Below are 25186 nucleotides of genomic sequence, written 5' to 3'. Positions count from 1 at the left end.
TTAAAATCCTGCAGTAGCTCCCAGTAGTGCCTTCTGGTTAAAATACAAGATATATAGTATGACCTCTCAAAGTCCTTTGTTATTTGTCTCTGGCCACCTCTCCAGTTTTTCACCATGACCCTGGCCCTGTCCCACTGGCATTCCATCTCCAATCACACGGAACTATGTGGAGTTATTAAAATGCCCTATGTTATTTCAAGACTCAGAGATTTAGTGCCTCAGCATGTTTTGTTCCCTCTCCCCTGCTCCACCTGGCCTTCTCCAGCTCACTCATCAGTCTATTAGACTCAGGCATCATCTGCTTGCCTTCGTAACCCTCCCCACCCCCCTCACCTTGCTGGATTCTGTGCCTTTGCTTGCTGGTTCCCAGAGATCCCTGCCCTTATTTTTCTTTGCCTGCTGGATTTGCAGTGTTGTGGCCTATATGGTGTAGAAAACCAGCTCAGGCTCCCACTTCTCTGGGCTTATGTGGTCAGATGCAGACCTGCCTTCCATTCTTACCAAAGGACATCAGGGAGTTTCTTTTGTCCTCTTCACCAGCCCATTCTTAATCTTTCTGATAAATTTTCTGCAGTGTCTGCGCGTGACAAATTGGGTCAAGGTGATGGTAATTTACAGCATGAGATGGTGAACTTGCTGCCTGTGCTGATGAGCCCATTGGATTTCCCCTAACTAGTCTGTTTCCCTACCCCGGTGGAGAACTTCAGTAGAGGAAGTGGCAGGAATTTGGGAATGAGGAGCACAGTGATTAAACTGGGGCTATTCATATGAGAGTTTAAGAACTCAGACCAGTGACTTAGGTGAGTAAAAATATCAGAAAAAGGGAAAGAGGATAAGAGCAACTTGGGCCATAATTAAACTTGTCAATGAAATGAAGGTCTGTTATTCTAATGCCTACATTTTGCCAAACGTTTGTGCTTATACCTTTATCATTTGCTGTGATTAACAAAGTTGAAAGAATAATAACTACTTACAAAGCCCAGATCACCTCCTTATACCACTAGCTTTTGCTTTCCGTACAGACATGGCTTTAAAAAGTGCAAATCCTATTCTGTACCTGAGCCACAACCCTAAAAGGGAACTTGTTTACAATTCTAAGAATAATATTGTCCTTTAAACGTGAAGGCTTGCTGGAAAACATGCCATTCATGTGATAAAAAGCAGGTAGCAGGTAGTGCTAAAGACTTACTGGTCTGCATGTTTGTGCTTTCTGCTGCATTCCTCTAATCTCAAGGCAGTATAAGGAGATAACATCTTCACAGCCCTTTCAGCCCTGTTGCAATTTCTTTGACCCTGGCCTGATATAAAAGGCAAACTTAGTTTTTCACTGTTCTAGTCATGCAGTTTCTTTGTGGTTCCCTTTAGAAAGACTTGAGGCTATGAGTCAAAGCTTTTACGTCTTGCTGATAGTTCAGAGTTGTGATGTGAAGCAATAAATAAAATCCCTCCTTCCACATACTTGTCTCCTTGATTAGAATCATTCTGGGCAAATTTAGAGGCTCATAAAGTCCATTTAGATATTTAGTGAAAAAACACCAGCACTCAGAACAGAATGTTGATAATGTAGATGGAATATCTTTCTCTCTCTGTCTCTGTGTGTGTGTGTGTGTATATTTATATATGTGTGTATTTATATTATATATGTGTGTATTTATATATGTGTGTGTATACATTTATATGTGTATATATATTTATAGTAAATATATCACATGTATTTATATATAGTAAAAAAGAGGGGACTATAATATATCTTTATATGTTAGCATTTATTTTAAAAAGAGAACACAGGAAATATCTAGAAGAAGCTATTACTTATAGGGGTTATGGGAAATGCCATGGGCAAGAATTGTTTTTTTTTTTTTTTATCACCATGCTTTCTGAAACAACACGATATGTATCACCTTTACAAAAATAAAATAAAATAAAAAATGAAAAACAAAGTCCACTTGTAACCACATGTCAGTAGCATGTTTGCTTTCAGGGTACATCAAATGCATTCTATAGCACAGGATGTTCCAGTCACTCTAACAAAAGATGTCCTGTTTGGAACACCAACTCTGTATCAGTTACTTCAGACACTTTCTCTCACTGAGTCCCTTCAGCAAGCCCTTTTAGGTTTATGTTCTTAGATGAGGAAACCAAGTCTTAGAAACATTAACTGGCCAAACTAAGATCAGAGAGTTAGAAATGTCAGAGTCCAGAACTGGCATCTTCTGACTTCAGATCCCGTGTACTTTCCCCTACACTGTGCTGACCACACCTCCATTACTGCAGATGTGTTGATTACATCTAGGGTCCAAAGTACACATTCATCCAATAAATGCTTACTGAATGCTTACCGTGTTCAGGGCACTGTGACAATCTTTTGTAATGCAAGAAAAATAAGAGTAGTGAAGACAGTCAAGGAAACAAAGAAGCCTAATACTAGGCAAGAAGTGCTTTTGATGGAATTAAGCACAATGAGGGTGTTAGTACAGAAAGGACATTTAATTGAACTGGGAAAGTTCATGGCAGTTTTCCCAGAGATGAGTCTTGAAGGACAAATGGTATTTAGCCAGGAGGAAAGGGGGTCAAGTGTATTCCAGGGAGAGGGAACAACATGTACAAAAGCACAGTTTTGAAAGAACACTCCATTTTTGAGGAATAGCCAATAGCTGGGCATGTCTAGAGCACAGGGTAGTAGAGAGAAAGGAGGCCGGAAATGGGAAGAGACTTGAATGCCACATTCAGTTATTTGGACTTCATCTTGTAGCAATGGGAGCCTACAAAATTTTAAGTAGAGGAATAAAAAGATTCCATCTAAAACTTAGAAAAATTACTTTGGCAGGATAAGAGATAATGAATTGACGGGGAGCTGGGTTTGATAGCAAGAAACTGTTTGGGAGACTGTTCTAATTACATATTTTCTTGTTTTTAGATGCACATATACGTACTTTTTTAACTGGTCATTTCTTTCTGAAATTGGAATGAATCTTACAATCAATGGCATGTTATAATTTAATTGGCAGCATTATTTTGTCTCTTAAGGGCCCCCAAATAACAGTGTGTCATATAACTGATAGCATCTCAAATTAGATGAAATACAATAGTCCAGGCAAGAAATACTGAGGTGGTGGGGTGGTAAAGAGGGAAAAGATTTGAGCCACATTTAGGTCCTGATGTGGTATTAATTATTAAGTAAAAAAAAGGAATGTGCAGTACATATTCAGTATGCCACAAGTTGTGGAAAAAAGGTGTGCATGGATAGATGCACATGTATGTATTCATAAAGTTAATGTGGATGCATAAAGCGTCTCTAGAATGATACACAAGAAACTAATAACACCGGTGGCTTTTAGCGGGGGGCATTGGGTGGCTGAGGGAGAACAGTGGTAGGAAAATTTTTCATTGTGTTCTATTTTGTACATTTAATAGTTTGAACTAGTCGTATTATGCACTTCAAATATGTAAAACGATAAAAAGTAAGAGATATTTAGAAAGGACCATTGACACATTTGTTGACAGATTGGTTATGGGATAAAGGCGACAGTATTTTATTGACTATATTTTATTCTTTTAATTATTCCTCTAATTTCTTAAAACCCCTTTATTGAGGTATAACTTCCACGCTATGATTTCACCCATTTTAAGTGCATGAATTCAGTGATTTTTAGTAGATTCACTGAGTAGTGTAACCATTCCTACAATGGTTATAGCACATTTTTATCATCCTAATGAGATCCTTCATGCTCATTTATTTAATCTCCATTCCCATCTCCATCCCCAGGCAACCATAATCTTCCATGTTTTTTAAATAGCTTTGCCTATTTTTGGATGTTTCATACAAATGGAATCATACAAAAGGTGGTGTTCTGTGTCTAGCTTCTTTCCCTTAGGATAATGTTTTCTGGTTTATAAATGTTGCAAATGTCAGTATGATACTTCATTCCTTTTTATTTGTGTCTACAAAATACTCTATTTTATGTATATACCACCTTTTGTTTTTCTGTTCATCAGTTGAAGAACATTGCAGCCGTTTTTGCTTTTTGACTTTTATGAATAATGCTGTTATAAACATTTATGTTTAAGTCTTTGTGTGGAAGTATTTTTTCATTTCCTTGGGTAGACACCTAGAAGTAGGATGTTGTATGGAAAATTAATGTTTGACTTTTTAAGAAACTGTTTTCCAAAGTGGCTGTAACGGTTTACGCTTCTACTAACAATGTATGGAGGTTCCCACTTCTCCACATCTTTGCTTACACTTATTATTGCCTGTCTTTTTGACAGACTTAAGCCTAGTGGTTGTGAAGTGGTACCTCATTGTGGGTTTGACTTCCATTCCCCTAATGACCAATGATTTCGGACATCTTTCAAGTGCTTATTAACCATTCACGTGTCTTCTGTGATGAAATGTCTATTTGAATATTTTGCCCAATTTAAAACTGGGTTGCTTACCTTCCTATTCTTGACTTGTTAGGATTCTTTGTATTTTTAACTTTAATTTGACTGAGGATAACGATCCACCAGTAAAGAGATGCATTTATTTCTGTATTTATGAAAATCTTTAAAATTCCTCTACCTTTCAGAGACACCCTTCAACAGACTGCACTTCTTATTTTCAGAGTATGTATTTCCATGATAACACAAGTATCAATTATAAATATTAATTACAACTTTCCCTCCTCACTGCAGACTCAACCAAGAGTTATAAATCTGTGTATTACTTTCAATGCTCATAACAATCTTCTTAACCACCATAAGCAGACTGAAAAAGTCAATCTAGTTGAATTGTTTTACTTTATAATGCTTTTATAAGATACTCAGTCTGAAACTGAAAGATAGGTAGCTCTAGAAATGTGATTAATGGCCACAGAAGTAACAACTTTTAATAAATTAAATTATGGATGTTATGTCAATTTTAAGTAATGTCTCAGTTTTATATCTTGTTACCTGACCTAAATATCATTCCCTTTAGTAAAATATCTATTAATGCTTTGGCAAAATAAGAACAGAAAAATGGTTTTTGATTTTCAGCTTTCTCTGGTGAATAATTTGTTTTCTTTTATTTTTCCTTCTAAAATAATCACACGTTTCATTGCAACCCTAACCCTCTTCAACACACATACACACACACACACACACACATGGCTTCCAGATTCTACATGTACAAGAGTGCAAATCAAACTACCATAGAAAAACTAAGAAGAGAGGCCTAGAAGCAAGAGGCTGATACACTATCTCAGGCTTCAACAAAATATTTATCTCTGACTATACCAAGGATGGGGAGAGCTTGCATGTAAGTGGCTTGGGCTAGCAGACTGGGTTTTGAAGGAGGACAACATGGCCATGTTCTTGGTTCGGTCATGAACTGTCTATGGCACATACCTTAAATACTGTTGGAAGGATCCGTTAGCTCCAGAGACTGCAACCAACTGCATATGGTCATAACTCAGCTCTCAGACACATTTTGTTGTGCCCACAGAGTGCTGTTTGCCTGTTTGGTTTTTAAACCAACACTTAAAATGCAGGGAATTTAAGATAAAAATTTGATAAAAATGGGAAGATTTGGCCGTATTGGGCTCATGGTAACTGAGATGCATCTGAATGATAGGCATTCCTTTGAGTTGCACATTTGCTCTTGTTTTTACTATAGGCCACTCTCACTGTCTGTTTTTTTCCCCGGCTTTGAAACGATCAGTTTTAGTACTGAAAAATTATCTAGGATACTAAAACCAGAATTTCTCTGCTAGATGGCTTGCTCATTACATGACCTACATGATTCTGTGTAAGGGATTCTGTAAGTTTTCTATGGTTGCCATAACTGTCACAAACTTGATGGCTTTATAACAACAGAAATGTATTTACAGTTTGGAGGCAGAAAGTCTAAAATCAAGACTTCTGATTTTAGTCTGTCCAAGAGCCTCTGCTGGTAGGCCCATGCTCTCAGCAGAGGCTCTTGGGGAGAATCTGTTCCTTGCCTCTTCCACCTTCTGGTGGCTTCAGGTGTTTTGTGGCTTGTGGCTGTATCACTCCAATTTCTGCCTCTGTTTTCGTATGGCCTTCTACTCTGCTCCCTTAGTCTCTCCTTTAGGCTGTTTCTTATAAGACACTCACCTAAAACCCAAAAACAATCTAAAAGATTTTGCAAATATGAACATTCTAATTACCTTAGAGTTAAGATTTTCTTTTCTGCTAAGTGAGGGCATGGTGCAGAGAGCAGGAGAGATGTGAAACTAGATAGCATACAAAAATAGGTGTTCATAGATCTGTGCCTAGCAAGGGTGTGGCCAGCAACTCTGCCCTGCTTTATCAGCATTAGAAAGCCAGTCCTCTCAGAAAGTGCCCAGTTAGCTAGATTCGTGAGATTATAGACTATTAAGGTGGAATGGATCTCAGAGATGGTCCTTGCTCTCATCTGAAGCTTCAGTTGGGCCAGTCAGAAATGTGGGAAAATTGAGGCAGGTCAAATAACCAGGAGTACAAACAAACACAATCTATCCAGAAAACTAGAAATCTTACTAGTGACTATTCACAGGTTACTTTCTGCATTCTGGGGTTTTCATTCTAGAACAGATTGTGTGTGTGTGTGTGTGTGTGTGTGTGTGTGTGTGTGTGTGTGTGGTGAGTGAAGAGAGGGGAGGGGTGCCCAGAAAACCATACCCACTTTCCCACATATCCCAACTATGACTGGGCAATTATGTCATTATCACCACTGATATATAGCTGGAAGAGTTTAGTGTTGCCCTGCTAAGATCTGGATTTTCTTTTCTGGAGCTTGGCTACCGGGGCATTGAGAAGTCCAGCCAGGAGGTTGGTCAGAGGCTAACCCAAAAAGCTTTGCTTAACTCTGGGCTACAGCTGGGGGTTGCCAGAGAGAAGTGCCTGGCATTCCTGCATGCTGACATCAAGCTTCGAAGTTGCTGCCCTCTGGTGAGTCAGCAGCAAAGGCCCACATCGTTCGAGAATGCTGCCCAATCAGAAGATGTGATGCCACACCTCAGAAATCTTTCTAAACCTCAGCATTCTGTAGACTTCAAACAACTCCTCCTGAGAAAGAATGTAGAAATAATTAAATTTATAAGATTAAAGTTATAAAAAGCATAGAGCCTATAATAATAACAGCAATAAGATAAACTCCACATTTGCTTTTAAAACAATTTATGTGAGTAGACAGCCAACCCCCTGTATTGTACTCCTTTAAAAAATATTTTAGGCTTTTTGAATGCTGAGGCAAGGGGACATACCAAACACTAACAGGCACATTGGGGTTTTCTGGCTATTGAAATAAAAATGTCCTGACATAACACTGATGTACTGGAATAGCACTGCGTTCCAGTGATGGTTATTGCAACTCAGCCAGCATATCTGTAGCTTGTGAGCTTTTCTTATCAGAATTTTATCTATAAATATACATATACGTAAATTCTATTGTGAAATAAAAATAAAATGTAGAATCTTCTCATCTTTCTTATTAGTCAATATTGTGCTACTCTTTAATAATTTCTCTCAATTTTTTCATTAAGCAGATATTAGTAGGGAAATATACATGAGGCAGAAGGCAAATTATTTGCTTAGTGCAATGCAAACTTGCTTATCAGGTAAGAGCAGAGTCCCTTCCATAGCATTGCCACCATATGGCATTGCCATATCGTGGAGGCCATAAAGAGGAATGACATTGTAAAGAAACTGGATTTTACTTGGCAAGGTCAGGCACCTAGATGGCATGCTATAAAATGGTTAGAAGTGGAAAGGAAACCTGTAGCTAGAGGCCATGTGAGATTATGGAAGTGACTTTTCTTACAATCCTGCCATCTGGTTTGGATTGTCAAGATCAAAACATTTCACTTGCCCAAGTGAGGATGCTCGCTACATGGTTTTGGGGATGAGGGAGACTCAGAAATAATGTTTGTGGTACTGTAGCACCACTAGGAAAAGAGAAAAATTGGACCTGACATGAAGAAAAGCATGCAGCCAGCCACTAAGACTACTTCCCACAGGACCGGAAATCTCTACCACCGTACCTCTCCTACATGCTGGGTATAAGAAGTTAAAGGGAAGCCAGATTATATTTACCTACTCTTTCATTCATTCATTCACTCATTCATTTATTCATCCATTTACCATTTGTTTGTTTTTTCTTCATTTACTTATTTAATAAAAATTGTGTTTTGCATATCCTAGGTGCCAGGCATTGAAGAACCACTGTTATTGTTCTCAAATGACTGACAGTTTAGAGGAGAAAATGGAAGAATAAATAGACACTTGTGATGCAATATAATAGTGCTCTAATAAGAGCAACATATATTGAATACCACTGAATATTAAATACCAGGGACTTTGCTAGGAGCTATAAATTAATCTCCACAGTACATCTAAGATAGAAGTTTTATAATTACTCTCTTTAGGAGGAAATAGGGGTCTATAGAGGTTAAGTCTCACAGCCTGGAAGGAGTGAACAAAAAAATACTTAGCCTTAGGTATTCTGACTAGAAGCTTGGATCCTTAACCACCTACTCACCAATTTGAAGAAAGATGATTGAAACTGCAACAGCTACACTGACTCTTGAAAGCAAAGTAACTCGTTAGATGAGGGTATGTGTATACTGGCTGGGATATTGTGGGCTCATGATGACTTGTAGGCAGAGGCAGCTGCACATATGAAGACCATGGAGGGTATATCATCAGCGGAAATGAAAGTGATTAGTGTTGGAGGTTTCAGTGCATATTCTGGTTTTCTATTACTGCATAACAAATCACCCTAAAATTTAGTGACTTAAATAAACATGATCATTTATTTAGCTCATGAATTTGCAAGTTGTGCAGCACTTGGCTGGGATAGCTCGCCTTTCTTCCATGCAGTGTCTGCTGGGACTGCATGATTGCATGAAGGGGGGCTGGGCAGCTGGAGCTCTTCATGAATCTCTATTTTTGCATGATATTTTCACAAGGTCTCTCAAGCATGGGAGCTTCAGGTAGCAGGACTTCTGACAGGGCAGCTTAGTCCTTTGAAAGTGTATGTCTGAAAAGAGAGAATCAGGCAGATGCTATATTGCCTTTTGTGACCAAGCCTTGGAAATCACTAGTCTCTCTTGTGTTGAGGTGGTTATAAGATCCTGTCCAGGTTCAGGAGGGAGCATAAATTTCACCTCTGAATGGAGAAGTGCCAATGTCCTGAAAAAGCACGTGGGCCCAGAAATACTGTTGTGGCAATTTTTTGAAAATCAAGTGTGATAAAGACAGCATAGTGTAGTCATAAAAAACAGAGTAGGAGCATGATGTGCTTTGATTTCAACTATGGGCTTTATTACTTACTAACTGGGTTACTTTGGTTAAGTTGTTTGACTCTTGTTTTTTGAGATGGAGTCAGCCTGGGCAACTCCAGCTCTGTCGCCCAGGCTGGAGTGTAATGGCACGATCTTGGCTCACTGCAACCTCTGCCTCCCGGATACAAGCGATTCTCATGACTTCGCCTCCCGAGTAGCTGGGATTACAGGCACCTGCCACCACATCTGGATAATTTTTGTGCTTTTTTTCTTTTTCGAGACTGTGTCTCGCTCTGTCACCCAGGCTGGAGTGCAGTGGCATGAACTCGGCTCACTGCAACTTTCACCTCCTGGGTTCAAGCCATTCTCCTGCCTCAGCCTCCCGAGTAGCTGGGAGTACAGGCACACGCCACCATGCCAGGCTAATTTTTGTATTCTTAGTAAAGACGGGGTTTCACCATGTTGGCTAGGTTGGTCTCAAACTCTTGACCTCGTGATCCGCCCGCCTCAGCCTCTCAAAGTGCTGGGATTACAGGCATGAGCCACTATGCCCGGCCTAATTTTTGTATTTTTAGTAGAGACGGGATTTCACCATGTTGACCAGGCTGGTCTGGAACTCCTGACCTCAGGTGATCTGCCCACCTTGGCTTCCCAAAGTGCTTGGATTATAGGCATGCGCTACCGTGCCCAGCCCAAATTGTTTGACTCTTAATTCTCAGCTTTCTTATTTGTAAAATGAAGGTACTAGCACTAATTTGGAGAGTTGTTAAAGATTAAATAATATATGTAAATGCCTTGGCATAAGGGACTGGCACAAAGTAGGCACTTCACATATAAAAGCTGTGATTATTGATGAACCAGTAGTAAGGTACATAACTGGGGAAGGAGAAGGGGCCAGTTTGTGGGAAAGCTTTTTTAGCTATTAATAGTAAGGTGGTAAAATAATAATAGTAATAATAACCAAAAGTTACTGAAAACTAAATACAGTGCTAAACTCTTTAAAAGGAGTATCTAATTGGATCTTAACAACAAAGCTATGAAGCAGGACTAATGTTATCTCATTTTATAAATGAGGAAATGTAAGATCAAACAGGTTAAGAAACTTTCCCAAGTTGATAAGTAGCAAAGACAGGATTCGAACCAAGGTAATTGTCTTATCAGAAACTGTACTAGGATAGTCTGCATTTCATGGTAAAGACTATCAGATGCCACTAAAACTTTTTAAAAAGGGGAGTCTTATGGTCAAATTTGCTCTTTAGAAGGCAGTATGGAGTGCAGATCAGATGCTGGCAGCAGGGAGATCAGTTAGAAGATGGTTGCTCTAATTCAGTTGAGAAATACTGAGACATCTGAAATATTGAAGACATCAGTAGTGTGGGTGATGTGAAAGTGGTTCTAAGAAACTAGTGGCAATCATCCTTCATTACTGATTGGGCATGGAGAGAAAGAGAGGTAACATTGGTAGCCGTTAGTCAACTCTGAGTGCAGGCACTGGCATGTGCGTTATTACCCAGGGCTCTAAGTGGAGAAAGAAAACAACCCCAGGGTGTCTTCAAACCTAAAGCATATTTCCTAAGCCTTTGCACTCTCAGTCTAGACTAAAAACAAACAAAGCAGCCTCCTCTGAAGTGCTGGAAACCCTCCCCACTTGAAACTCTCAGATCTCTTACCTTGCAATTCTAGCTTTCAAATTCCAAGCTGAGCTTCCTTTCCCACACCCAGAGTCCTTGTACTGGGGATTACAATGATCATTTGTATGTACTAGGTGATTGTTCCTTCCACATCAGGGGCCTTGGAGCGGATGACCTAAAGCTGCTTTCTCCTGTCCTGACTTTCTCCACCCAGCACTGCAACCATACATACAATTTTCTGGTCTTGTAGAGAATGACTGACTGGTCATTATAGTCTTCCAAAAGGATAAGAGATTGGTGTCATGATGTGGCCTTCAGGCAGCCAGGGGGAATCTCCATATGAGGTACTTGTTGACTGTATTACTTAGTTTTAGGTGAACTTCCTGTGGAGGGACAATATGTGCTTAGAAGGACAGAGAAGGAATGTATTAGGTAAGGCATTCTACATCTCAGACAAAGAACTTCAATGAATTGTTGGGTCAAGGTCTAAGAAACAAACCAGCCGTCAATGGGAAAGTTAACTAAAATGAAGAACCCAACATACAACCCCAAATCCTAGTTTTTCTGACTATGTTTTCTTAAACTGAAATAATTTCTGAGATTAAAAAGAAGTTGCTGTGACTTTGTCTGATAGATGTATTTTTTGTTATATATTCGTTTGGGCCTTCTATCTCTCCTACTCTGTTTTCTTTATAATAGAATTAATCTCTGAAAAGTAACTTTACTGTATTCTGGTGCTCCATTTTGAATAAGTCAGTTCTTCTCCGAATGGGCTCTGGAGATTGGCATTTGACTGAACAGCTTTTGTGTATTGATTGTTTTCTTTTAGGTAGACTGGGTACTCAATTTAACTCAGTATTTCTGACAATAAATCAGTCGAGAAGGGAGTATTACTCTAATGGTTTGAACACTTGTCTATGCACATTGCTTGGTCATTCAATAAATAGTTATTGGTGAGATTGGGCACGTTCAGGGTGGTATGGCCGTAGACAATATATGGTTACCACTCTGCCTTCAGCTGTACCAGTATTTAAGTTATAAGGTAGTTAAGCTACACCAGTGCAAAATCATACAGTTTGGTCACAGTCCTACTTGAGGATCTCAAACCTAGCTCCCCTTAACAAACATGGAGGCTTAAACTTGGCTTTGCACACTGAATTATTCCTTTAGAAAAATACTTGGTGTACAACTCATCCTTTTCATTTACGAAGAAACAAATTTGAGCAGTTTCACAATTTAAAAAGTCTCCCAAATGGATTATATTTAATTGTCCATTTCCAATGAAACTCACTAAATTGGTAAATAGCAGTGAGTGAATAACTGATGAGGTCATACTTTCTTGTTTTGGACTACTACAAACACCACGGAACAACAACAGATTAGAATATAAAGGTTAAGCAAGGGTTTAGTTTTTGTTCAAAAGCCGTTTTGCTTGTTACAAAGGCTACCAAACCTTTGAACATCAGACCAAACCAAAAACAAAACAAAACAAAATTTAAAAAACCCCAAAACTGAAAGATGAAAACATAGTTTGATAATCTAAGCTGCTCTTCCTTTATTTAACCTTGAATTTATGAGATTTTTTTTTTCCCCGGAAGAAAAATTCTCTTGGGACACTTTCAGCAATTTAACATTTTCTAAGCATTACAGCAAATAAGAGGCGATCATTCTTCAGTCATAAAGATAAGCCAAGGAATGAAAGTGTTTTGCAGGTCATGTCACCTGACAGAAACTTTGGACTGGTCCTTTCCTGGTTCAAGAGTTCAGCCATAATACCTACTTTCCCTATCAGCTGGCTCAAGCTGATAAGGTCCTGAAGCAAGCAAAGCTTCTTTATGAGCTTTTATTTAATTGTCCTTGCCACATAAGGGTTGAGGGGATTCGTCTGTACAGAGTTACTTCTTGTTGGTCTATTTTTTCTTTGGAATAAATCGCTGTCTCCCCTGACTGGATAGAGTAAATAGAGTTTGTTTAAACACTTTTCATCAAATTCCTAGTGCCTAGTACAGAGCTTTTAACCCTAATAAGTTTCCTGCGTGTACTTATTGAAGGAATAATGACAAACTCTGCCTTAGATTGGTGACTGGCTAGGGAGAAACATGGTTCAAGAGCTGAATAAGTAAGAGCAAGTATTTTATTGTATGCCCATCAAATGTATTCGATGCTGGTGATGGAGGTAAGAGTGTGATAGAGGCTGAGTTCTCTGAAATTACTTATGAGATGTCATCTGCCATTTAGTATTAGCTGTGTCTGTCTTTTTTTCCAGGAATTTGGCCTTAAAAGAGATCATTCAAAAGTATTACCCAAATAGTGATTTATCAGGCTTTATTGTAGGGAACGTATAGTGGATTGCAACTGCTATGGTCCCTTTGAAGGGAGCTGGTGCAAGATTTTCCATGCCTAATCACACTCATTTTCCCTTGCCCTCCCAATGACCTCCCATCTTTCCTTCTATTTGGTCTGATAAACACCAACAATAGGATCCTTTCTGCAGCTTCCATCCTAACTTGTATTCTAGCCTTAACACTGCAACAAACTCACTGTTACCTAGAAGTCAATTGACTTCCCTGAATGTTAGCTTCTTTAGCTGTAAATAAGTAATTGTATGAGGTGATGGTTAAGGTGATTACTAATTTTACAATTCTATTATTTTATGAATAGACCCTAGTTAGGATAGCTTGAAATAGATACTTAATCCACTATTATTCTCTCTTCTAAGATATAGTTACTAGTTGATCATACTTTTCCTTAAAGACTGAACTGAATTCTCTGATATCAGCAACTAAACATCTCATATTTGTCAGTATGAACATCCACTGGGTGCCTGTTATTTCACCAGGTAGAATTCTTAGCTGTGATTGAAAATCTAGGTATCTCTTCTGGTAGTATCACTTGGATGAGTAAAGTTTGAAAACCATTAAGTTGACATTTCTAATAGGACAGTGGATTTAACATAGATTCCCAGAAGTCTTGGAATACAAGAGTGTACACAGATGAAGATACAGTACTTTTTGGTATTTTCTTTTTGCAAGTGGTACAAATATCTGCATGTCATAACATCATCACTATGGATCCCATCTTTTAATGAGAGCTTAGTATATGCTAGACACTGTCACTAAACATGTAGGATCTCGTTTAGTTTTCTCAAAATGTTGTGGTTACTATGATTATCTTTTGTGTCTTGAAATCATTGTGTATAAGTGCGTAAACCATGTATCTAGAGTTTATAGAAGAATTAAAATTCAAAAAACCTATACTCATCTCTCATTTTTAAAAAATACCATTTTACCTGTCTTTAGATGCCCTTTATTTCCTCCCCAATCTCATCCCCCTCCTACTCTTGAAAGTGATCACTATCCAAATTTTGTGCCAAACATTAACTTGTTTTCTTTAGCTTTGCCATCTGTGTATGTATTCCTAGGTAATACATGTCTTAGTTACACTTGTTTTTAAATTTGATGTAAATGTAATCCTATAGTATGAATTTTCTAAGACTTGATTAATCTATGAACATTTTATTTTGAGATTCATCAATATTGATGTGTGTAGCTATAGTTTATTCATTGCTGTTGCTGAAAAATATTCTATTGGATGACTTTGCTACAATTTATTCTACCATTGTTGGATATTTGGGTTGTTCCCATTTTATTTATTTATTTTATTTTTTTGCTGTTATGAACAATGTGGCTTTGAACATTCTTATACTACCTGGCGTGTATATGTATGTATCTGTCTGTCTGTTCATCTTAAGATGCACTAGAAAACTGAGGCCTAGAGTCACCAAGCAACTTGTTTAATGTCAGAGTGAGTTGGTGGTGAGGCCAAAGTCTGAATTCAGCAGTCTGTTACCATAGTTTTCATCCTTAACCACAATACTCTATGAATCCTTATTTTAAAAAGGAAGGTCTGGAGAATTTAAAATAATTTCCTAAAGAGCAGGGATTCAACAAAGCTCAGTCTGACTAATGCCTTCCATTTTTAAAAAATCACCCAAAGCACATATTATGATTCTATTTGTGAAGTATTAGCTAATTACAAGAGAATGAGTTCATACTTGGCACTACTATCTCTTTCTTACAAGTGATCAGATGTCAAAATGTGAAAACTATACATTTCACATTATCCATATATATTTGATGTAACATTTTTCCTTTAGGAATATGAGTAGAAATAGAAAGACAGGTTTTTACAGTGAAATAGATTTTTTCTCTCTCTCTTTAGCCTACCAAATCTCTTTCGCAATACCTAACACTTATAAATGCATTTAATTTCAGTGCCAATTAAACAAATTTGAAAGTAGATGATAAGTGAGACAAGCGCCCAGTAAATGTTTATGATGTGACACTGACAAATTATGGGCTGCTATAATCAAGATAGCATTAAAAATTTTAAAGTGTTTGTACGAACAAACCATTTTGGAAGGAGTGTTTGGTGTGGCAGTGAGCAAAACAACCCAGTAACTATGACAGTTAGTGTTAAAGCTCTGATTTTGACATGAAAGGAATAAAAATGGAAGTCCAGCTAAATCACAAGTGTCCTGGAGAAACTTGGATGAGTTTCTTGGCTAGAGGTTTTTCCCACCACAGTAAGTATTTTCAAAGGAAAACAAAGTAAAATTTTTCTCTTGTATGAGTCATATCTCTGTTGGTTGTAAGTGGCTGAAACTCATCTTGAACTACCAAGGTAAGAGAAGAAACATACTGGTTAATGGAATTCCAGAAAGGACTGAACGATCAAACCATTTTGAAGGACAGCATAGAGCTGGACTCTAGAACAACCAAAACAAGGGGTTCAACCACTGCGAGGGATCTCTCTCCAACTCTTGCTCAGGCTTTTCTCCCTGGCTTGACTTTCTTCTCTTTCACTGTAGATTGGCTTCTCTCACATGGCAAGAAACATTGCTGCTAGCACTTCCCGAGTTCTACGTTCTACAACATCCACCACTGGTGAAAGATTAACTTACGGTTTTTCTGTTGAAAAGTCAAAAATTACCTGGGAAAAGTCTGATTGTCTCAGATTGGAGATGTTGCCCATCTCTGGACCAATATACTATTATGTGTGGCTGGCTATATAAAAACATGGATATTTTCTTGGAATCACTTGGTTTGACTGGGAGAAGACCATTCTCAAAACAAAGGAAGTGCAATTTATAGAAGGTAGTAGAATAGGCAGATAAAACAATAATTCTTCACTATATTGCTCAAATAATCCCCATGACATTTTTAGTATATTATAAAGAGAGTTCTAAAGTGTTTCCAAACTATTATAGCAAAATTTAATCTTATAATAATTTCTTCTTGAACTATGTATAATTTACCTGAAATATTTTCCAAAAAGCAATCAGTGTGAGAAAATGAGAGCCCTGTCTTCTTAAAAAAATGAGTAAAAGTCCACAAGTTCAGAACAAAAGAAAATGAGGTAAGGCCTAAAATAAATTATGCTAAGAAAGCTAAAATTCTAGACAAAGTCACATCGGCAAAACTAGAAGGTTGGTACTGTGCTTCAGTTTACTGCTTGCTGTTTGGTTAAGAGGAGGGGTGATGTGATAAAAATAGTGACGAAGTGAGAAAACTGACGTATTAGTTTTCTATTGCATTATGACAAGTCACCACAAACTTAGAGGTTTGAAATAACGCCCATGTATTATCTCGCAGTTCCTGTGTGTCAGACCTCCAGGCACTGCGTGGCTCGGCGAGGTTCTCTGCTTAGAATCTCACAGGTCAAAATCAAAGTATCAATGGGAGCTGCAGTTCTCCCAAGCTGGAGCCTGTGTCCCTTTTAAACTCTCAGGCTGCTGGCATAATTTATTTCCTTATCAAGCCATCCATATGATCCCCTCCATCTTCAGGCCAGCAATGGCCTGTCAAATCCTTCTCATTCTTTGAAAATCTCTGACTTCCCTTTCTGTCACAGCTCTGTAACTTCTTTTCTCTTCTGCCACCAGCAGAAGAGGCTTTTAAGAGTCTATGGGATTAGATTACATCTGTCTGGATAATCTTTTACTTAAAGGTCAACTATGCTATATAACATAGCCAATCACATACGCACATTGCAGAGACTAGGGTATAAAATCTTCGGGGTCATTCCTAGAAATTCTGCCTGCTGCAGCCTGGTTTCTTGCTTGGACTCTAGTATATATTTGCTAAATCTCCCAAGCCTCAGTCTCACTATTTGCAAAAGTGAGTTTTAATGCTCTTTGCCCTGCTTGCCTCACAGGATCTTAACATAGACGTAAGATCAAATGTAATAGCATGTCAAACAATGTGTAACTCCAGTTATACAAACATTACTGTATCTCATTGGGGATACGAAGCTCTACACACTTGAAGATGGTGAAGGAATATAAAAATGTAAGTTATTGCTTTTATAATAAATGTGTTCCTATTGGCTGAAAATTTCAATATCTGATACAAATAGCCAACTTTCTATTTTACTTTTTCTAATTATGCAAGACCTTGTAATCACAAATGTAAAAATTGCAAGCCACATGCCCCTAAGGCCAAATAAAAATTTATCAAATTCTCTTAAAAAGACTCTATAGAGTCCAAATGAAAATACATCGAGTCCTTTTAAAAGGATCCAACCACATATATCAACTGAACTATACGTGGTACCAAAAACAATGGAACCTTTTCAGATTCTCTAACTGGCCTTTGGAACTTATGTAGCATCAGGTATGCAAATAAACAACTTCAGACTTGATTACGCCAACCTCCTCTCCCACTGTCACAGCCACTTCTGTCATGACCTAGTTGTTCTCAGAAAGTTCCCTCTTATACCTGGTCAAACTTCTCTTACAATCACCTGTGACTTTCCCTCTTGGTCTTGGATCAAATCATCCTAAATACATTAAAAGTCCTGATTCTTCCTGTCCCTTAAATGTATCTCTACTTGAATCACTGTGTTAGTTCAGGTCCTCTGAGAGAAAGATGTTAAGATGAAATTAGATGTGCAAGAGATTCGCCGAGGTAAACCTTGTGGGAGAAAATGGAGAGGTAACTAGAGGAGCCTGGGCAGACTGTCTGGCTACTATGTAAGACTCATCCCCATGAAGGAGAAAGGAGAGGAAGGCAAAGAAGAAAAACCTTAAGATTTCAATTCTAAGAACGTTTTGACAAAGCTGATTGGGAGTATTTAAGGCAAAGCTGCCCACCAGAAGAGTACTGCATCTTTCAGGAATGGACTTGCTTTAGTACATCTGCTGTGCTTAGTAATTGGCTGGGAGCAGCCATAGAAAGCGTGTACTCAGTACAAACTTGGTGATGAATTTCAGAGGCAGCGGCTAAGACCATCAGTCTATTATTATCCTTGCAATAGCTGTCATAATTACTATCAGAGCAAACAATTTTTTCTGTGTGAATTCATGAGATAATGGTCTTTTCTTTCCTGCTTTCAAGAGCCATGTCATTGAAAGAGCTAATCATTCAAATTTATGCTGCATTACTGACTAAATACTTTCATTTATCATACTTTATTTTAAAATACTTTAACTCATGGCCCAATGATTTTCAGTTAACCAAATTCTCCCTTACTATCTTGGTTGCCCCTTCTGTCTTTTCCTTAGAAATGTTATTGTAATATTTGCAAGATGGCCTGAATCCTGAACCCCCTATCTTCAATGAGCACCAAATGGTAATTATAGATTCCCAACTGTAGAGATATGTCAGATAAAGGAAACTTCATTAGTATGTACCAATGTTTGGACTCCAAATGCTTTTGTGTCTGAGTCACAAGGACTCCTCTTCCTTGGTGGCTTAAAGTTAGGCTGAAGAAGATTTACATTATGTTGTGCATGACCTCTTTAGTTTGGTTCTACTTATACTTTCAAGGAGGGAAGAGTGGGGAAGGTGTCCCTTAGTGAGCATATTTTGTACAAATGAAAACAGGGTACTAACACTTAGGCCAGGACGCATGCATAAACTACAATGGTTCTGAGAAAACTGTGATATATGATCACTCCAGGGTCTCCCCTCTCAGAAGTGAGGGAGACTTAAACCTTTTACATCACCAAGTACATGGAAAGAAAGACAGCAGGGAAGTGATTCCGAAGAGAAACCTGAAAAAAGCAATGTGGAAAGATAGACACTTTAGCCTTTTCTTTCTTCTCAAAACTTCACATTCCTTTTCACTCTGCTTCACTTATGCTGCCCTAGTTCCAGAGTGTTTCCTCTCTTGGGTGAAGATGGGAACACGTACATGGGGCAGCAAGGGGTGGGTGGGACCTGTGCTCCCATTAAGGTTCTTCTAGAATCATTTCTACATGATTATCAGCTTGGATCACATGGACTTGGGGATTATTGGTGGTTTTCTGGGGTAAACAGGGCATATTGTGCTGGAGGACATATTTTATCTGTAACAATTTGGGGAAATTTTCTTTTATATTAAATAAAACCGAGATATGTAATGAATTAGGATGAAAAATTCATATTCATCTGAATTTTATAAGTGAATCATGAGAACTCAGAGATACTTAGCCCTTGGGACCACTTTTTACTCCTGTTCAGATCCCCTCGGCTAAGCATGATTATTTACTATTTCCAGCTATTAGTTATGTCTTGCTGAAAAAGTATGAAAAGAGCTGCCCAATAAATTAGAGTGTGTGCTCAACATTCTCTTAGCTTCTTTATCTCTTTCCAAAATTGGATCAAGTGACATTGGACATGATCAACTTCTTACTGTTTTGACAAACATCTGAGGATACTTTTATAATTGATAATTTGGACTAGATTATGCAATGTGTGATGAGACACAAGGTAGTCTGTACTCCCCATGATATGTATATCTGTTTGATATACTCAAACGGTGTATATCAAACGGATATAAGTTTGAGTAGGTATGGAGATGAGCCAGGGTTTATTTCTTCAACTAGTATTTACTGAATGGTCTTATGTGCCACAACTGTTCTGGAAACTGTGATACATTAATTAACAGATAAAGCCTTTCCCTCACAATGCATAACAGACCCGACAGAGTATGAATGTACATACAAACTAGTAAATAAGAAAACAAATAAAAGTATTCAGATAGTGCTATAACTACTGGGATGAAAATCGAGCAGGAAGGAAAATATAGCCTGCTTGATGTGGAAGACAGGGATAGCCTCTCTGAGGAGGTGACATTTGGCCCAAGACCTAAATGAGGAGAAGGAGACAGTGGGATGAAAATGAGGGAAGCAGCAATGGCAAATACAGAGAACTTGAGACAACTTGGCCCATTGGAGGGACAGAGACAAAGCCAATGTGGGACCGCAGGGGACGAAAGGGAGGCTGATTGGAGAAATAGGCAGTGCTGAGGCCATAAAAGGTCCTATAGGTCATGGAAAGACATTTGGTTACCATTCTAATGACAGTGAGATGTTACTGGGGAGTTTTAAACTGGAGAATGTCATAACTGTCCAGATGTAACCAAATAGTAAAACCATTCTTCCTGAATAACTTGGCTAAAACGAATATTATGACTACAGATGTACATGAAGATTAAGCAGAACATGGAAGAAAGGCCTCAAGTAAACTTGACCTCACATAAATATGGGAGGAAGATCAAATGGAAGCTGGGAGTGTTGAAAGAATGTAAGGGGAATGACTTCTAATAATGAACAAAAAGCTGTTATTTTATTATGAAGAAAAATGTTATGCATCTTATGCATGCAGAAGAAATTCCCATTCAAAAGACTTGAAAAAGTCTTGGGTGTTTACTATAATAAACCTTTTAAGATATAGAAAATTCACATATTTAGAGCTTAATTTCTAAAGAGCTCAGACTTCTCAGTTTATTATATGCTATGAAATTTTGTTTATTTTTAATTTAACCTACTTGTGTGCAAAACCAATAAGGAAGCTTAAGGAATATAAACAACTATTTAACATGGCCATTTAAATAGATTCAAAGTAAAGAATATCAGCATAGTGTTTCTTTGATATGACAACCCCTCCTCCCAGGGCACTTAAATGAAGGGTGGCGGGGGGAATCTTAACCTGAAATTGAAAACCCTGAAATCATGTTTCCAAGGAAAGAGAAAGAAAATAGGAAAAACAAAAACAAAAAGCAGCAACTCATTTGGAAGCTCATGGGAGAGGAGAGGAGGATTCATACATCTCGGACTGGTTTGCCTTAGCAAGTGAATCATTTAAATAGGAAAAAACAGGGGGCTGACTCAGCTTGAGCAAACTCTTGCTATCCCCTGCTGAGGTCCGCACTTGCTGTGGCCCCTGCCGCTCTCCTCGGACCTTGCTGCCCTCCTCCTTTGTCACTGTGGAGAAACAGGAAGGAATGTTTATTAGCAAGACTGACTGGGGTCACACCCAAGGCAATATCAGGTTTTTACCTCTCCCAGGCCTGGGAAGAGGTTCAAGGATCAAGGACAAGCTCCCGGTTAGAGTGAGAGGCAAGTTCAAACCTTTGAAAAATAAACTCACAACCAGCATTTGGCACAGGCCTCTGGAGTTTACAGAATGTATCTGCCTGTGTGTGATTTCATTAGTTCCTCCTGCCAATCTAATGAGATTTTACGTCCTGTAACAGTGAGGCAATTGGAGTCTCAGCAGGGAAAGGAACTTGCCTAAAACTGCAGGATGGGTAGCACTTGGATCCTGACTTTCTGACTCCTAGGACTGTGCTGTCTTCAGATGATCACATGCCTTCTTGGCAGATGTTTCTAACAAAGGAGAGAGTTGCCCAGGGTGGGGCTCTGCTAGCTCCCTTGTCATGAACCATTCTCTCCACATTGCCTTTTAGTTGCACCACATAGTCACCTTCAATTAGCTGTGCGAATAGGCTCACTCTTATGCTAACATGTACTAAAAGTGAAAATGGGGAGAGAGAGAGAGAGAGAAAGAGAGACACACAGAGAGAGAGACTCATATTATGGTATGTTCCCTGCCCCACCCCACTCCACTCCCTCTCAACAGGGAGAAAGTACCTGAAGAAAATTATTGCTATGAAGGGCATAGCCAGCTAAATGGGTGTCACTTAGTCTGAAAAATCTCAAAGATGTCAGTAAGCCACTCGAGACAACAAGGAACCTGTTTTCCTGTCATCATTCCTTCTCAGTCCTTGGCTTTGGGAAGGGTAACTTTATGGAGAGAGAAGAACCTCTGTGGAGTTAAAAGGTTTATGAACTTTTTTCCCTGCAACAAATCAGTGACAGCTGTTCCACAGGCTGATGGTTTTCCCTTTACCTTTCTTTTTTTAACAGCTATATGTCTCACAGTCCAGACTTGGAGTACAAGTAATAAGAAGAATAAAACTTAATCCCTTAAGTAGATTCACCATAAGTTAGCTCAGAGCAATTCCAGTGCAAGTATGGTCTGTGATCCAATAGGTGAGTGACTCTGCTGCTGAAATTCACATGTACGTGAATTTCACAGTGGCCTTTGCTTTGTAGCATGCTCTAATCCTTTTGTCCATTTTCATCACACGAACTGCTGAATATAGGATTGTTAAATGGATGGGGAGATATCATGAAAATGATTAAAGAAGAAAGTTCTTATTTAGGGGTGCATACCTGCCTATCTGACCATTGTCCTTAGGCAATCGGGATCTTGCTTTAAGAAAAGGTAGGCATTAGAGTCAGGCTGCTGGAGTATGAATCACTATGCTATCATTTTTCATTTGTTTTTGCTCTGTGACATTAGGAAAGTTATGTAGAATTTTGTGCCTCAGTTTCCTCATTCAATATGGGTATAATAACTGCCTGTCTTGTAGGATTATTGTGAGGCCCAAGTGCAATAATATATAGTACACTGTGCCTGGCATCTAGTAAGCATTCATTAAGATGACATGAAGATAACACAGATATATCTTAACATGTAATTATGATTTTGCTTATTCAAGGCCAAGCATTCCAATTTAATGGAGTTAGGCAAACACAGTAAATTCATTGCTCTTTCCTTTTTATGCTACTTCCTTTGAAGAGGCAGTCAAGTTCCATTTGACTGATTCGGAACTTTTTAGCAATGTATATTATGCTGACTTCACTCTTACGTGCTCTCGGGGCTATAATTCATCAAGTTAGGCGAGCAAAGAAGTGTGTTGGTGAAAGAGAAATGAGGAAGAACAAGGAAGAAAAAAAGGGTCATGAGCTTATTCACTGCTAATATTTATTATATGGAACAATGACCATCCTTCAGAAGTGTTTGTTCTCTATTGTACTGTAGGTGTGGAAGAATTATCATTGCTCAATAGCTGTCTCAGTCACTACCTGATAGACTTGGGAGGTCTGGCTATTTCAGGGCGCATGACATACAGTGACATTTTTGGATTAAAGCTTTCATGATGAGTGCCAGTCTGGGTCCAAAATGGTTGAAAGCTGTCGCCATCTATAGGCTAGTTGTTTGTAGTAAAATACTTTCCCTCACTGCATTAGGTTCTTGGTACCATTTATCTAGCAGAGTTCTTCAGTGGGCTTGAGGCTTAGCAGTCAAGTTAAAACAATAACCAACATCCCAAACCCAGTGGCTGTCAAATTTCAGTGAGGTGGCATAGAACTTTAGCATGAACTTGAGCTTGGGTTCAGCTAGACTTTCATATAAATCCTTGTTTGAAGTTAGTAGCTGTGTGATCTTGGGCACTGATATTAAACCTGTATGAGAAAGTTATGTCTGAAATATGGGAAATAAACCTTCCACTTAGGTTGTTGTGAAGATTCAATGAGTTGTAACGATTGTATACACTATAATGATCTATATTATAGATGTTTCATAAATATGATTGCCTTCATTTTATTCTTTCCTTGTCTCGTTCTTCCCAGTATCTTACAGACAGCAAGTTGAACACTGTGGGATGCTTAAGCTATTGAGGCCTTTGCAGCTTTCTGCTACATGGAGGCTAGGGCCAGAGTCAAGATTTATGCTTTGCAGCACACTGGTCATCTGTTTTTGCAAATCAGATTAAATGATTTGTAAATGAGGCTGAGAGCATGGGAGATACTAATGTGTGTTTCCTTGTGAGCTACTGCATAAGTAAGTGCTTTGTAAAATGTCAGGGGCTCCAGGATTATATGGTATTACTGTCACTATTGTAAGCACTTCTACCTTTTTTTTCTCCTTTTACAGGTTAGGAAATTGAAATACAGAAAGATGAAAATTGATTTGCCCAAGCATATAGATCAAAGCTGTGGCAGAACCAGGACTGGAACCTATATCTCTCTACTAACGGTTTTTAAAAAAAAATAACCTTGTTTCAAAAATATTAAAAAGTCACAAGAAAGGTAAACATGTGGATAAACAAAATGAGGAAAATAAAAATTATCCAGTAATAACATATTGGCATACATCTTTCTGGTATATTTTCCTGTGTTGTCATTATCATCTCCATCATCATTATATCCATCATTATCATCATCATCATCGTCACCATCATCATCATCATTATCATCACCATAGCGAACACATAATGCTTACCTAGTGCCAGATGCTGTCTAGGCATTTTACATGTGTTACTGGTAACTCATGTAATCCTCATAACAACCTTATAAGGTGGTTGCTATTATCCCCATGTTACATATGAAGAGACAGAAGCATAAAGAAGTTGCACAGCTAGTAATTGGCTGGGATTTGAACTTAAGCAGTCTAACCTTAGAGTAATGATTTTAACAACTATGCTATATACATACAAATTTACAAAATAAAACTGGGCTCAGACAATAAAAACAGCTCTCTTTTCATGTTATAATACTTTTTCACTTCGTAACACATAATCACTAATGTTTTAAAGATCAAAACAATGCACATAAAATGTACTGGTTTTAAAAAAAGAGGAAATAGCCACTTACGTCAACCAAACTAACTTGGAGATAGATTAGATTGATAATGGCAAGGGTGATGGGTAGATGGGTAGAGGTTGCTCAAAAAGAAACACAAGATATATCCTCTTTTAAGGATCCTTATGCTTTCCTCAAAGTTATTTTTATTCTTTTAAAACTAAAAAAAAACTGTACAAAATTCATAGGGTACGTAGTGGCGCTTTGATATATATAATGTATAGTGATCAGATCAGGGTAATTCGCATACCCAGTCATCCTATAGTGGGTATAGAACACCAGAACGTATTCTTTCTATGTAGCTATAATTTTGTGTCCTTTAACAATTCTCTCCCTATCCCTCCCTTCCCCCTACTTTTCTTAGCTTCTAGTATCCTCTGTTCTACTTTTTACTTCTGTGAAATCAACTTTTTCAGCTTCTGTATGTGAGTGAGAACATGCGGTGTTTAGTAGGAAATTTCTGTTCCTGGCTTATTTCACTTAACACAATGTCCTCCAAGAGCATCCATCCAGGATTTTATTGCCTTTTATGGCTTAATAGTATTTCATTGTGT

At 38.3% G+C, this 25186-nt stretch overlaps 1 long non-coding RNA gene across 2 annotated transcripts in view; it reads left to right on the top strand.

Moving 5' to 3' along the window:
• LOC109028365 (uncharacterized) overlaps nt 1-24522 on the top strand; it is a 133468-nt gene extending 108946 nt beyond the window's left edge. The window contains exons 4-6 of one of the 2 annotated variants that reach the window (XR_010130191.1): nt 22068-22193; nt 23622-23832; nt 23926-24522. This is a non-coding gene — a long non-coding RNA (uncharacterized lncRNA). The remainder of the gene's footprint in view (nt 1-22067; nt 22194-23621; nt 23833-23925) is intronic. The other variant, XR_010130192.1, reaches the window with a different exon arrangement.
• The last annotated feature ends 664 nt before the right edge of the window (nt 24523-25186 follow it).

The sequence above is a fragment of the Gorilla gorilla genome, chromosome 13 (genome assembly GCF_029281585.2).
Source record: "Gorilla gorilla gorilla isolate KB3781 chromosome 13, NHGRI_mGorGor1-v2.1_pri, whole genome shotgun sequence".
In the NCBI taxonomy this organism is placed as follows: Eukaryota; Metazoa; Chordata; class Mammalia; order Primates; family Hominidae; genus Gorilla; species Gorilla gorilla.
This window is presented reverse-complemented; position numbering and strand designations above follow the sequence as displayed.